Below are 16,318 nucleotides of genomic sequence, written 5' to 3' on the forward strand. Positions count from 1 at the left end.
ACTTTTTCAGTAACTTTTGCTTCTTTGAGAAATGAAAAGCGTATTTTTTTTTTTAGTGTTGTAAAACAAAGCAGGTTGGTTTTATTTGTAGAAATGAAGTAATCCTGTATGAGGTGAGGTCGTATTTCTCTGGTTGTGTATTTAGAAAACGGATCATGGGTTTCTGGTTCATCAGCTGACTGCAGCGTGTTAAATATGGGGCTTTATTACGGGGGAGCGACGTTCTGCCTGCAGTTCAGACCATGAGGCCTTCAAGTCGTCACTCTGGGACAAATTTAGCCTCCTGACCTTTAACCTGGAACGTTTCAATCAGGAACCTGCAGAAAACTCTGACACTAAAAATAAAAAACTGAAATTATTCTTTTAAATTAATGCATCTTAAACACCAGGACCTTTAACCAGCTTTAAAATTATTCTAATCTTCACTCAAATGTAAATAATATGCAGCAGATTTCATAATGACATTATTTCCTAAACAAAAACAGAGCAGGAATAGTAAGTACACCCCAGTGGCTTTAAGATGTTAGTGTTGAATGTTTTGCTCTATTCCTCATTTGTTTGCCTGTTGCTACTCAATAAAACTTATTTTAAAAAATAAAAGAACATTGAGGAGAGGAAACAGAACTCCTGTGTACAAAGACTTCAAAATAAGAGCATGAATATAAACAAATGACTGCTTAAAAAAAACTTAGCAGTCAAAAACCAAAACTTCAAAAGAATTAACGGATGTTTATGATTAGCAACTTAGCATTAGCATCTGCTACATAAACTGTGCTGTTATAGCACTTTAGCTTTAGTGGAACTAATGTTTGTGATTAGCGTTTAGCATTAGCTTCCACTAAATACTGTGCTGGTGTAGATCCTTAGCAATAGCAAAACAATGTTTATGATTAGCGCTTCAGACATTAGAGCAGCTCAGTTTCCAGTTAGCGATGCCGACCTCTGGTTTCCACTGGTTTTCACTGGTTTCCACTGGTTTCCTCTGGTTTCCACTGGTTTTCACTGGTTTCCACTGGTTTCCACTGGTTTCCTCTGGTTTCCACTGGTTTCCACTGGTTTCCACTGGTTTCCACTGGTTTTCACTGGTTTCCTCTGGTTTCCACTGGTTTCCACTGGTTTTCACTGGTTTCCTCTGGTTTCCACTGGTTTCCACTGGTTTTCACTGGTTTCCACTGGTTTCCACTGGTTTCCACTGGTTTTCACTGGTTTCCACTGGTTTTCACTGGTTTCCACTGGTTTCCACTGTGGATCAGTGAGGATCTTTCTGCCACAGAGATGTAAACCTTTAGGAGCATTTAGGATAAAAGATCCCAGCTTCCTACCTGGAGTCACGAGTTTCCTCTGGGTCTGCAGTTAAGAACATTCGTTCCCCAGCAGTGAATATTTTCTGAAAGGTCAGCTGGACCTTTAGGTCTGACGGATGTGTCCTCCGGTTCAACCTAACCTGATCACAGAACTAATTTGTTTTCCATCTCCTGCTGTCGCTAACAATCTGTCCTCCGAAGCCGCAGATCAATAACTGCTAACGCTGATGAGGGCTGGCCTTTAACTATTCAGTTACTCAGGACGCCCAGACGGTTTGCAGCAGATTGTCCTGAAGCGTTCAGCGTCTCCACAGAGGAAACGGCAGAAACACCTCAGAGTCTGGAAGATTCACGGTGAATAATTCACTGCTGCCAACATCCTCACCAATCAACCTTCACAAAACACAAACAGAAAACCTGCTTTAGTCCAACAGGCTTCAGGATAAAGACGATCTGAGATATTCCAGAGATTAGTTCAGTCCAACACAACAGAGTCTTTATTTACCAACCAAACAGGAAGTCAACCTGGCAGACGGGACGGAAAACAAACCAGAAGTTTTATTTAGAGCTCGTTTCACAGCCAGGCGGTTCAAAACAGAAAATTACAAAGTTACAAAGAAAGTAACTGTAAACATTACAGTTTGATGAGCGAATTCACCAAAACCAGACACAACCAATACGTTTGTCAATGTTTCATTTATTATGGTTCCAAAGCAGCGTCGGGATTTAAAGTTTCTCTGAACCCAACAGGCCGACATTCAGCCAAACCCGAAAACCAAACCAATCATCACATCCAGACACATGAAACCCGATCAAACACAGAACAGATTCATCCTGCAGTGGAAACACGGCTGAGCGTTGAGCTGCGTCCCTTTAACCTGGTTACAGGTGGAAAACGAGTCGCTGCTGGAAAATGTTGCTTTGAGGGAAAAACAGTTGAGCAGGTTCAGAAAACAACATTTCCTGCTTTTCTTTACTGAACTTTAGAGGCAACAAAAAATACTTCACAAGATTACAAACCATAAAAATATCCACAAATAAACAGAGAAAACGGTAAAATGTCAAAACAATAAAACCTGGAAGCAAAGAAGTAAAGTTCTGCATCAAAACAGAGAAAAACAAAAAGAAAATAGAAAAATAAAATGTAAAATTAATAACATGAAGAACAAATATGAATTGTAAATTTCCTAAAAAACTGGAATAATTTGAAAAATACAATAAATATTTCTAAAACTAAAATTGGAATTTATCTGGGACTTTTAGGGGAAGCTAAGTGCGCTAAACGTTTTCAAAGCTAGCAAAAGAACTAAATGAAAAGTTAGCTTTGCTATTAGCGCATTAGCAGAAGTGCGCCAACCAGTGGAAACATGCTAGCATTTCCCTCCTGGACCAACAGATCTGGACAGACGGATGGCGGATCTGTGGCTCGATTTTCTATAAAACTGGTTCAAATCTGGACTTTTTACCACAACAGGAGGAGAATTTACTCTGCTGTTAAAATCCCAACAACGGTGAGAAACACTCTCTGTGCTTCGTTCTCTCCTCCTGGTTCATTGCTTATCGAGTTAGAGGTCATGTGACCGGTCAGCTGACTGGATGTGCGGCGGCCATTTTGCCTCGGGTCAGCAGAAACAGAACATCCTGTTCTGCGTTTTTCTGCCTCCAGGATCCTTAAAGTGGTTTGACCTGAATATTTCACTTTCTCACTCACAACCAGAGGGAAAACTTTCATTAAATCACATTTTAAACCCGTTTAGGTCAATTAGATCTGATTCCATAACAGATTTAATTCAGGCAATAACGAGCTGTAATAGGTTTAATATTATTAGAAGCTGCAAGTGAGAATCGTTTCTCCATCTGTTGGTTTTTATTGAGCAAAGATGAAAAACGCAACAGAAAAGCAGCAGTTACATTAATTTATGCATTTCATGTTGAAATTAATTCATTCAGGAGCAGCATTTTGTTGCAACAGGAAACTTTCACATTACAACAAGATTTAAAAATGGTTAAAAAAGACACAAAATGAGAAATGTTTTCATTATAAAGAGAAAGTTTTATATTATTAAAACGAGAAAGTTACAATAATATAAAAAACTTCAAAAAGTCATGAGTCCAAAATGAGAACTTTTACTGAGGAAAGAAACGCTTAAGAACAATTTAAGATCTGTGATTAGCATATTTAAAGCTAACTCGCATTTTAAAATGAATTTAAGACATTTTAAGACCTTAATGTGACATGAAGCTTTTTCACTTATTAATCTTTTCCCAATAAGATAAAAATAGCTCTAAAGTCAGAATAATTTTTATCATGTTGGAAGGGTGTACTTAGTTTTTCCCATGACTAAACAACCGTTAGGACTTCCTGTGGCTGAAGAACAAACCCAGATGTTTGGACCTCATCTAAACTCTGGTAGGAATATCAACTGAAAAGATAAATGAGCCTAAACTGAAGCAGAGAAACCTGTGAATCCTGAGAGTAAAGGAAACAAACAGATTCATTCTGTCCATTTAGGTAAGCAGACATGCGGAGCTCAGAGGCCAGGATTTGAGTAGGACAGAACCAGAACTCCACCAAACGACCGAGGAAAGTCCTAACGATCGACTGGAACCATGTTTCAGGTTTAAAGGTTTATAAAACGCCGCTGGGCTGAACCAGGGAGACTTTCTGCTTCACACTGGAGTTAAAATCAAACTGAAGACGAGAAACCAGGAAAAGACGCTGACTGCTCAGAAACTCTCAACAGAACCCCTCCTGAAAAATCACAACTGCAACTTTAAGGGAGATTCTCACTTCCTCAAAATAACAGTTCAGTTCAAAATGACAAAAACTTCAAAATCAATCAACCAAACCAATCAATCAATACAAATTGATTTTTTACACCAGCTCAGATTTAACCGTTTAAAGAAATAAAATCAAACTAAATAAAGTTAAATTAAAACCTAATTAAACCTCCAGATCCTCCAGCAGGTGATGAACATCATCAGGTTCATCATCACCTGAGTCCAGAAGGTTCTACAGACAAAACCGGTTCTGTTAAACAAAATGAACTGGAATCGGACCCGGCGGGTCAGAGGAAGAAACGCTGACGGATTCATTCATTCACAACTAAACTTTTAAGATTCACGTCAAACTTCCCGACTCGTTTTCCCAGAAAGAACGAGAAATAAAAACTCAATTCATATGAAGAAATTATTGTTTGAATATATTCAAAGTTTAAGAAATGATCTCAGCTGTTTTCATCATCGCAATAATTTCAGAATATCCGGCGAAGTGGTGGAGGTGTGATGATGTAACGGTAATTTTATTTATATGGCACATTTTCAGCCACAAGGCAGTTCAGACGGTTTTACATGAATTAAAGGGAAATACAAACAAAATAACAAACTAAAGGGAATAAAAATAATCTGACGTTGATCTAAAGTATGTAAACTCGGCTCCTGTTCAGGTTGGTAGAAAAGAGCCGCAGCTGTTCTGATTGGACCTGAACCAGTTCTTCACAGAATGAACAAAACCAAAGCAGCAGCTGTGATGGCCTAGTCAAAGTCCAGACATTAATCTTATTGAAATGATGTAGTGTGGAAAAAAAGAGTGGGCCAAAACTCCTCCATAATGATGTGAGGAGAAAACGGTAAAGTTGGGCAGAAAATTCTCAGGTTTTTAAAATTATTTCTGAGTTTTTTCCTGCAAATTTTCAACTTTTGGAGCTCAGAAATTTCCAAGTTTTTTTCTAGAAAACATCTGATTTTTGGCAGGAATTTACTCCTTTTTTTATAATCATCAAAAAATGACTAATACCATGCAGCCCTAACAGAGAGAACCAAAACATCCAAACAAAAGCAGAAGATCAACAAATTCAAAGTTTTTCCTAGAAAATTTATCAGATTAATCTCAAAATTTCTGTGTTTTTGCGGAAATTCACTTCATTTTTCTATCTAAACAAAACATTGTAACAAACAGATTTTATAATACAGACCCACACAAAAAAAATGCACCTGCATTTTGGCGCCCCCTCCAGGGTGGCGCCCCTGTGCATACAATGCGCTGCGGTGGGACGTTCACTGTCTTCTGTGCATTTGGATACTAAATCGTTCATACAGCCACATTTAATTAGCAGCAGGAAAGAAGAATTTGAGCTTATGAAAAATAAAAATAAATAAATATTGAGCATTTTCACCTTCCTGTGTTTCTTCTTCTTCTTTATAGACAAAAGCTTTGTTGGCCATTTCTAAACTTATGACTTGTCAGATTTTTACTGCAGCCATAAACTAAACTTTGCTCCTGGCCAAAGGAAAGAGTAACGGTGGGACTGTAAACAACTTTCTACTTTCAGGTGGAATTTCACTGTCTTGATTCAGAACCAGATTAACTTAAATCTGCTTTTATTTCCTTACAGCTGGAAATATAAATATACATACAAGAAGAAACAAAGAAAATTCAGCTTGAGGTTTTCATATCCCACAAAATAAAATAAAAACAGTTTTTTTCTAGAATAAAATCAGAATTAATTGAAAGTTTCAGGCTGTTGAAAATAAAAAACGTTTAAAATCAGGCTGATAGTGAAGAGAGAAACTCATCGGAGGAGTTTTTCCTCTAAGCAGATCAACTCAAAGCTTTTTATTCCTAATGAGTCACATAATCAGAAAACTCCCAGAAGTCCCGCTGACCGGAGCTCCTACCTGTCCGCGGTTCCTCGGCCGGTTTCACCGTCAGATCCGGAGGGAGACGACCGGGCGGTCAGCCAGCGTTTACCCACAGACCGGACGCTCTGCTGGGACGCGGAGCGGCGGAGCGGGCGGGGAGCTGGAGGAGGCAGCCGGGCGGGGAGCCACGCCTTCCGCCCAGCAGCTGACTGCGGGGCGCCACGCGTCACGGATGGGTTAACTTCCGGTCCGCCTCTCGGAAAAACTCCACGAAAAACTATTCACACCCGGAACTATTCACACCCGGAACTATTTTCAGCCTTCAGTCACGTTTCAGCTGGAAGCCACAGAGAAAGTTAAAGGGAAGGAAAAAAGTCATCCATTGATCCATTCAAGTGGATTTACGGCTGGACTTTGACTAGGCCATTCCCACCCATGAATCAGCTTTGATCTAAACCATTGTTCCCTTTCCTTATCCTCCCCACACAGCATGATGCTGCCACCACCGTGCATCACTGCCACGACTTTGCGTGTGAATCTAGAAGCTCGGCGTTCGACTCTGAGCAGAAACGCTTCCTGCGTCTCCAAGGATCCAAACTTTGAGAACCGAGTTTCCTCTGTTTCTGAGAGTAATGAGAGGGTGAGGCTGCGATGGAGAAAGATACGGCTGCACACACACACACACACACACACACACACACACACACACACACACACACGCGCGCTCTGTTATCAGCGCCGGAGGGCCTGGGGTCATGCTGGTCCAGGAAACCAGAGCAGTAGAACAGGAAGTGAGTCAAAGTTGAACTGAACGTATCTGATGAGCAGCGAGTTCATTTTATCTGCAGAAGGTTTTAAACCGAGGACTGAGAGACGAGGAGAAAAAGAAAAACTGAAAAGAAAAAAGAAAAATGATGTGTCTGATTTTATTTCATTTTTATAATAACAGTCAAACATAACCCAGTAAATATCCTGATGCATTTTATCTACCAGGTTTTAGTTCATTTCCAGCAATAAAAATTTTATTTTAAAACCTTTGATGTGTTGATATGATATATTTGATATTTGTGGGACGACTTTCTATAAAATAAAATAAAATAAAATAATTCTGAAAAAAATTTGGGCCACTGAAAAAAAATCTGATGTTTTTCACAGAATTTGTATTTTTTTGGAAATGTGGCGTCTTTCTCAAAATTCTTACTTAAAATTCAGAATTCTGTCTTTTCTCACAATTCTGACATTTTTCACAGAATTTTGCTTTAAACTCAGAATTTTTACTTTTGATATTATAGATCAAGAGTTATATATTTTTTGGTGGCTCTTGTCACCTTTATCAAATTAAGGAAATATTATTTGTGTTGTTCTTAAAGTTTTCCACAAACGGTAGAAATCTCATTTCCAGGTGCCACTAATGGCCCCTGAACCACACTTTGGACACCCTACAATAGAAAGTGTTGATGTTTTGTTACATTTTTATCAAGTTTTACACATTTCATTCTGACTCGAGTGTCTGAACAGGATGATTGTCTCTTACAGGATCACATCAGATCGATCAGATGGATATCGATCACCAGCTGATGAAGACGACTTCCTTCAGATCAATAAACTCTTTTTATTTATTTCTTTTCACCCTGAGACATTTCCAATCCCCGCTCTCTGATTGGATGACCGTGAAAAGGCCAGCCGGGTCAAACCAATCACCAGCGACCGAGACATGAAACATGACAGCGCTGCGAGAAAATGACAGCAATTCCCACAATTCCCAGTGAACCAGAGAGAAGCTCAGAGAATGAACTGGTTTCATATTGGAAGTGTCTCTGCGGCTCACAGCCGTTATCAGGGTTCACTGGGCCGCAGTCACTGCTGGGAGTGTTGACATCATCATCATCATCATCATCATCATCATCATCAGCCGACGGGTGGAAATCGAAGGCCGACTTCCCAAAATACGACAACCTGAGGCCGGAGCAAATCCAGCTGCCGGATCGGATTCAAATCAAACTTTCCCATCAGATGTTCAGCAAACCAGACGTATTAAACCCAAAAGGAACAAAAGGTTCTGGTTCTGGTGATCAAAAGCTTTCAATAGTTAATAAGAAACAGAGTGAGAACCTCAGTAAAAGCAGATTTGCTGCTTTAGTTCATTCTAGGCTGATTTAAACCAACTCCAGTCCGTTTGTCTAGAAAATCCGGTTCGAACCGAATCCGCCTACAAACCTCTGGTTTGGTCCAAGTGAAGTCTGGTGCAGTTTGACTGCAAATGTGATGAAACAGAACAGAGACCGCTCCAACAGCAGGAAGTGGACTACAGCGCAGGGCATTCTGGGTAAATACAACCAAAACAAACATGCTAGTGCCGCTAGCCTCCAAATGCTAAAATCTGATGCCTCCATCTTGTTTCCATCTGGTGAAGAAGGAAGTTGATCTCAGTGTCTTCAGAGGTTTTGTGTCGTTTCCTTCAGTGGTTCTTGGTGCAGCGCCCCCACAGGCCAGGAGGGGAACAGGTTGGTTTGGGTCAGAACCACAGCAGCTGGAAGTGGAGCAGATGGTGAAGTTCTGGTCCAAATCAAACCAAATCTACCAAACTATCAGGTGGGAAACAGCAGCATTGATCTGATGCTGCTCATCAACCTCTGAAGGGTTAAAGGTCATCTCCAAACCAACTGAAGTCCATCATTCTCCAAAGAGGAAAACATCTCATAGCTGCCGAGCTTCCCAGAATTAAACAAATTTACCACCAACTAATTAAACAGTTTATCAACAAAGACAGTTAATTTAATGATGAGTAATAATCAGGCCATAAATCAGAATTAAAGAACAAAGTTTCTCAGAAATCCTTGTTTTTTTATTACCAGATGAAAACTCAGATTTCAGATGAGACCTGAAATCCAGTTGTCACAATCCCAGGATCTCGTTTCAGACGCTGCAGCTGAAGTGAATCTAATTGTTTTTTACACTAAAGCATTTTGCAAACTAAGACTTGAACTAAATTCGGTTTATCTCTGTTTCCATTGGAAGCGCTTTGCATCGGCTGGAGGATTAAGATCAGATCGCTGTGGATCATGCAAAGCAGAAAGAAAACAGACTGGGAACAAAAAGGAAAGTTTCTGCTGTTACATCACTCTGCAGCTCAGAGAAAAGTTTATGAATAAATCTGGAGCTGGGAGGATTTTTACTTATAACAAAAACAATTAAATATGTAGCTCAACACAGTTTAGCCAAACAGATGGGATAGTTTGTGAGGATTTAAATCTTCCTCTTCTGAAAACGACCAAGACGAGGATGTGTGGAAGTGAAGGTCAGTTTTTATGAGCTCAACAATCAGTCGGTCATGCAGCTTCAATTACGGCAGGAATGTTGCCTCCTATTTACAGCTGCTACACATTCAAACCAGTTAGAAAAATCAAAGTTCAGTTTTATTCCACTGCGGCTCTTTGATCGTCTAATTCAGTTAGTTTTAATAAAAGGTAAAAAATATTCTACTGTGGTTAAGTTTGCATCGGTTGGGTATTGAAGACACCATTTTCAAAAAATCTATTAAATTGTCGAACAACCAACCGACTCTGGCGTTTTTTTGCTGTCGCCATTTAAACATCCACATTTATAAGAGAAAGTCTGAGACTCACAGCCTCTCGCTTGGAGATATGAGACGTTCAGGAATGCACCAGTCAGTGTTCACATTGTTGGCAGCGTCAACAACCCGTTCCTTGTTAGCCAAGGCGAAGCCACGAGTTAGCAGGATGGCAAACAAAGACGTAAACAGGAAGGAATTTCATTATTTTAGCCTGAAAATTAAACTAACTCAATTTTGTTGTTATTTTGAACTGTAGAGGACAGTTACTACCACAAGGGGGAAGCAACGCACAAACTGAAGAAACAGAAGAAGCCACACCATAAAAAACATCAGAAGATTAAATTTTTGTGTTCTTGAGTATTTGAATAGCTAGCATTATGCTAACACCTCCGACACACTGTTGCATATCCGCCTCTTGAAATTTTAAATGTTTTTAAAACATTTAAAATTTCAGAACTGCTGCTCAATAATTCACTGATGACACATTAATTATGTTAACCTCATGTGACACTACGCCAACTCTTCGTCTACGCTGTGAAGAGCCAGCAGCCTTGGCATGCCGCCTGTACGAAACAAAAAGTAAAACTGATGCCATAACCTTCTTTCTGATTTATTCACTTTCATCCCAAGAAGGTAAGTTAATAATTAACTATGTGAATAAAAATAAAAGCCTCTGATGTCACAGGAAATATAAACTGATTCACTTTTCAGAAGTGGAACATTAATTCTTCCAAGACCTGAAAGGACTTGATGTTCCACCAAGTCTGCTTAGTTTTGCCATGTTTAGTCCCCCGTACAAACACGCCAACAGACACGCCAAGATGGGAAAGCAGAGAAACAGTTTCCAGTAAGTAAAAGCTTCTTCTGTCACATAATGAAGGTCTGGTTCAGTTTTACTCTTTTACTGCTTTGGAGCTGAAATATTTAGAGCCAACAAAAATAAATTGAAACATAATCATGCCGGTGAAAAGGTTTTATTCAAAAAGAAAATATTTTTTCCTGGAATAGCACATCCTTGCTACATTTCCATGGAAACAGATGATTTTCTGTCGAGAAATTACACAAAACTTAAAGAGAAATGGTTAAATTAAAACATTTGTTGGTGAAAAATATAAAATGACTGCAGGCAAGACGCAGATTGCTCATAAATAGTTATGGGTTTTGATACTGTTGCCCAGAAATTAGGGCGCACAAGCAGCACCTTAAAGAAAAGAAACATCTATATATTATAGATAACTATGTAGCTACATAGTTTCTGCAGGTTTCACCAATTAATTTAAGACTTTTTAAGACTTGTATCATGACAGAAATGTACAAAAAGAAATTCCCAATGGCTAAGAATAATATCGTCCAGCCATATAGATGTAAAAAAGTTAGATATTTTACCCTTCCTGTCTGGCTAATTAGCTAGTTAGCTCAAACTTTTGCACAACAGTAAATTTCCATGAGAAAAATGAAAACTACATGAAGTATATGGGATTAAATAATCCTACCAAAACTAAATGTAAGACTCTTCTTAATGCATTTCTTTTTCTATTTTTCCCAATGAATTTAAGACTTTTTAAGGATGCGGACACCTCTCTGTCTCACTTATCTCTTTAAATATGAGATTTTTTCCAGCATTTACTTCATGCAGATTAATTTCCATGTTTCCTAATTGATTTGGCTTCAAGTCATCAGTGCAAAATGAGAACAAGCCGCTTTTTACTGAGGGAAGAAACGCTTAGGAAGAAATTTAGGTGCGAAGTAAGAGGAGAGGAAGAGCAGGCTGCTGACAGCAGCGATTTAAAAATGTATGAGCCTTCAACCTCAAGCAGAGAGCTGGTAACGTGTGTGTGTGTGTGTGTGTGTGTGTGTATGTGTGTGTGTGTGTGAGATGCCAGCATTTAACAGCGAGAGTGAAGAGCGGATAAAGACGCGCCGCTTTCTGATCCGATCATCTTAATCTGCTTTATTGTTTTACAGAAAGTCACATTGTTTGGTTGTTTGGGAGCAGATTTTATTTCACCAGGTTCCTGCTAATGGTATTTATTGAGAGAGAGAAAGAGGTGCCTGTGTCTGACTTCTAATAAAGTCCTGTCAGCTGAATATCAGCTCGAGTCACGAGTCCCAAAAGGAGGAGGAGGAGGAGAAGAGCTCAACCGAGGAGGGGAAACATGATGAACGGCGGAGCAAGGAGAAGATAAATGAGAAGAAGTAACGGGAAGGCCACAGGGAGCAGGAGGAGGAGATGGAGGCAGACGACAGATTAAAGACAAACATAAACCAGAAAGAAGAAACGAGTTGAAGTAAAACTGGAGATGATGCAGAAAAACTGAAAGAGTAAAAACTGTTTTACCACAACAGTAAAGTTAGCAAAAGTGCTAAACAAAAAATTAGCTTAGCTGTTAGCGCACTAACTTCAACACAGATGTCGAACTTTATTCAAATGAAAGTTTACAAAACAGCCAAGTGGATTAGCACTGAGGACGTTTTGTGCGCTGAGCGATTTCAAAGTTTCAAAAGAGCTAAACAAAAAATTTAGCTTAGCTGTTAGCACATTAGCGAAAGAGTGCAGACTGCTGTAGTGAACAGGAAGTCTTGATAGAAACTAAAATCTTGATGTTTTTGTTAATTGGTTCTAAATAAACTGAAATGAATGTAACCTGATTATGATCGTTATCGTTTATTATGATAATAATAAATGAAACACGGCTGTTTCTAAATAATCAATAAACTTTGTTTTCTTCATTCAACAGTTGAAATCTGAACCAGACTTGCTGAAATTCTCATCCACATTTTTAACTATTAATTATTAAAAATACATTCAGAAAGCAAACAGGTGATCTTAATATTCCCTAGGATTTGAGTCTGAGTGCTGAAGGTTTGCTAACGTCCCCGGAGCGCCGCTGCTCTGCTTTGTGTTTGTTTACAGACCAAATCTTCACTTTCAGCACAACTGGTGCATGAAAATCCCCAGAAACTGACGAGTTTCAGACCAACAAAATACCAGATTACAGAGGAGAAATGGAAATAAATGATAAAAAAGTAAAAATAAAGATGAAACAACTCTGTGTAAAGACATGAGAAAGACTCACAGCTTCATTAGAAGGTTAAAAAATACATAAAGATTCATTTAAACTCTTCAATTAATCCATTAATTAAAGGTGATTAACACTGAATGTTTTATGTAACTGGAGTAAAATTGATTTATTTTTGATATTAAAAAATGGTTGTAATCAGAGCAGCTTCAAATAAGATTAATAAAAATGTGAAAATGTAAAAATGTAGGCGAAGCAAGAGAAACGTAAAGGTTGGACGATAATAATCAATAACAATATGAGCTGAAAATAAACAACTATAAAACTAAACAGGTCAGTCAGAAACTAGAATAAAATTAAATGTAACATTTAATGTCAATCTGTTTTTAATGAGAAAGCTGAACGTAATTATATTTATAGTTTTATTCTTCACTTTAATGTCTTCATAAAATATTTTACATTCAGATAAATTAAACATTTATTGCAGTTCTGACTGTTTTATTTTTTTTTTGCAATATTGTTACTGACATTGTGATAAATTTGCAGATGTAGATCATCTGAAGAAGTTTTTTGTTTTTCTAAATGTTTAATTATTATAAAAATAACTGGATGTTGTTAAAATAAACAAATCAGTGCAGATAAAAATAAAAACCTGTAAAAAAACAACTGAATATGAAAATGAAGAGAACCTGACTGGCTAAAATCAACAGATCGTGATCAGAAACTCTTTGCTATCGGAAAACAACTCTTCACCTCCTCCTCCTCCTCTTCCTCCTCCTCCTCCTCGTTTTTCTCCTTCCTTCACCTTCGTCTCCTCCTGCCTCGTCACCAGGCAACTGGTCTCTCCTCCCTCAACATGGTGTCCGTCTCTCTCACCCTCGTTAGACCAAACGCCAGCAGACGGTGGATACGAGTGGAGAAAAGGTTTGTTGCACAGCGAACGCCGTCAGATTCAACATCTGGAAGAGATTATTGACTGCAAGCGATAAAAAAAAAAACTCAAACGATGGAGCAACGAATGTCTGACACTGAGGAATGTTTTCAACCTGAAATTATCAAAATAATCTAAATTTATTCTACTGATATTTTCTGGCCAATTCAAAGTGAAACTGATATTTTTTTTCAGGGAATGAAATGCAGAAACAAGAAGTTAGCCTGGTTGCTATGGCCACCGCTGGAAGGAAGGAAGTGAGGAAGGAAGTGAGGCTTTATGAGCTCCGTATCACGTGAGAAATCAGCGACGGTTCACAGCTAATGAGGATCAAATTTATACTTTGATTCTCTGTGGAAACAGAAACTCCATCCAACATGGAAACCACTGCTACTAATTTAAAGGAAGTTACTTTATTTTGAAATCTAAGCTGTTTTGATGAGAAGCCCGAGGATTTCTGGGACTCAGCTGGAAAAGGAAAACTCTGCAATGGTTTCTGGTTCAAAAATAAAAAAGAAAGTAGGAAGAATTCAGGTTTTTAAGTGTAAACGGTCCGGATTCTGGCGCCGTTCTGGATGGATATTTCTTTAGAAATGGTATTTTGATCTAAATGGACCTGGATTTTCAAGACAATGTTCAGTAAGATTGAAGTCAGAGAACTGGGAAGGCCACTCCAGAACCAGTTTGGATTAGAGGTGAAATAATTAATCAATTAATTAATCAATCAATTAATCATTAACTGGGCGCACAGATTTAAAAACAGGCCACTTGCTCAGGGTTGGTTTGATAAAGAACTGCAGCAGCTTAAATTGGATCAAATGTTTCAGTTTTTGTTTCTGACTCTACCGGACGATCAGGTGGGAAAACAAACCAAATCTTCTGGATCGTCCTCCAGAATCTGGCAGAAAAACTTCTTCATTTGTTTGATGTTGTTGGAAGTTGCAGCTCTTGGCCTCGTTGATAACCTCAGTCCTGTTTACTTCCTCCAGACCACCTGGACGGTCACATGATTGATCATCCGTTTGGTTTCCAGGAATCCAGACAGAACTGAGCTTCTCTACAATGTTCTGCCGTTCGGCTCACATGCATTTTCCCCTGTGTGACGTCACTGAGGACCTCACAGCCCGGCTGCCTGTTGCATTCAATTATTGATGAGCTGCAATTTATTTCTGCTGCCTCCATTTATTGCACGGACACAAATGACCCGACATGTGAAGATTGTTTTCCATTTCAGTGGAAGCTGAACACAGTTTCCTGCAGTGATGGAGAGAGTCGTTGTTGGCTTGACATTTGCCATTTGAGCGAAACCCGACGATAAATCAGGGGCAGTAAAACCAGGACAGGTTTCTCCAACCGTCACACCATTTTCCTCTCCAGCTTTAAGAACCAGCTACATTTAGAAACAGCAAATAGTTATTGCACTAAATCGTATTCTACAGAATATTGATATTTATATCTGAGAGTCTCACACAATTAGTCAACTGGAAGTAGATGAAGATTTACGACACAGACTGAGAGACTTAATGGTTAACGTTAGCTTAGCAAATTTTTAAATTTTTTTACAGCTTTAGCGTTAGCTTCTGCTAATTTTACAATGTGCTTTGCCGCAAATTCTTTTATGCGTTTAGCGTTTTAGTTTTAGCTTCCAGTAATTTTTGTGTGTTTAAAGTTAGTTTTTGCTTTTTTTTTTTTTTTTACTGATTTTACAGTTCAGCATTAGCTTCTGCTAATTCTTTTAAGTGTCTTTGTGGTTTAGCATTAGCTTCTGCTAATTCTTTTAAGTGTCTTAGCGGTTTAGCATTAGCATTCTGTTATTTTTTCGATGTGTTTAGCAGTTTACTGTTGGCTTCCTGTGAGTTTTCTGTGTTTATTATTAGACCAAGCAAATTTTTTAATGTGTTTTGTGGTTTAGCATTAGCTTCTGGTCATTTTCATGTGTTTAGCAGATTAGCATTAGCATAGCTAGTATTCTTGTTTTGCAAATTAGTGGTTATTTGACCAAACTTTGTGGTTAGCTGCGAGATTTTAGCGCAAACATTTATTCCCCATTACAACCATGGCGGCCATTTTGAAAAATGTTCACCAGATAAAGGAAACAACAGCAAGAAAATATTTATGATTTCTATGATTTAAATTAATTATTTGATACCAAACACATTCATTTAATTGGCGATTCTATTTCAAACATGATGACCACGGCGGCCATCTTGAATTTTTCAGTGGCTAAAGGTTTTTTTTCACTTCCCCTTGGACCATCTGTGCCAGGTTAGATCCTTTTATCCGCATGTGAAAGATTTTTCTGAAACATTCAATTATCTGCTCCACTAAATCCACTGAGCACTTCATCAAATTTATCGTTCAACTTCAAGTTTGGCTCCGAAGAATAAAAAAAACATAACCATTAACACACAATTAGTTTTTATTTCATTATTTTTGGAATTTTCCAATTATTCTGTAATGTCTCCTGACTGATCCTATTATGTTATTTCCACTTCTAGACTGGAGGGTTTTATTTTATATATGGGAAATATTGATACAGATTCAAGATAGATATAATAACATCAAATATTCTCTGGTATACAGATTAATTTGATGCTTGGACATCACAGGATTCTCCTGCGGTTAATAAACCGACGTCATCAGAGCGAAGCCGTCCATCATAATTGGCTGTAATCCTGCTGTTTATGAGCAGGAATAAAAATGGCTGCAGCGCCGAGAGAATGTGATGCTAAACTGATTTACTGTCCGAATCCATTGATCTTTTAAAGCTTTCAGAGCTTCGTCTGACAGAACAACCAGGATTATCAGCTCCTTCTCTTCACAGATGAAACCTTTTCATTTGCCTGAT

The 16,318-nt window shown here is 38.4% G+C and overlaps 1 protein-coding gene across 2 annotated transcripts in view; it reads right to left on the reverse strand.

Moving 5' to 3' along the window:
* Positions 1–16,318, reverse strand: part of LOC102229808 (ras-related protein Rab-27B) — a 29,247-nt gene that overhangs the window by 9,781 nt on the left and 3,148 nt on the right. Inside the window, exon 1 of one of the 2 annotated variants that reach the window (XM_023338744.1) lies at positions 5,982–6,083. The exons of the other annotated variant lie outside the window; for it this stretch is intronic. The gene's annotated coding sequence lies outside the window, so the exon portion shown is untranslated. Of the gene's footprint in view, positions 1–5,981; positions 6,084–16,318 lie in introns of those variants that run through there. 2 annotated transcript variants of the gene reach the window in all.

Source organism: Xiphophorus maculatus, chromosome 8, assembly GCF_002775205.1.
Source record: "Xiphophorus maculatus strain JP 163 A chromosome 8, X_maculatus-5.0-male, whole genome shotgun sequence".
In the NCBI taxonomy this organism is placed as follows: domain Eukaryota; kingdom Metazoa; phylum Chordata; class Actinopteri; order Cyprinodontiformes; family Poeciliidae; genus Xiphophorus; species Xiphophorus maculatus.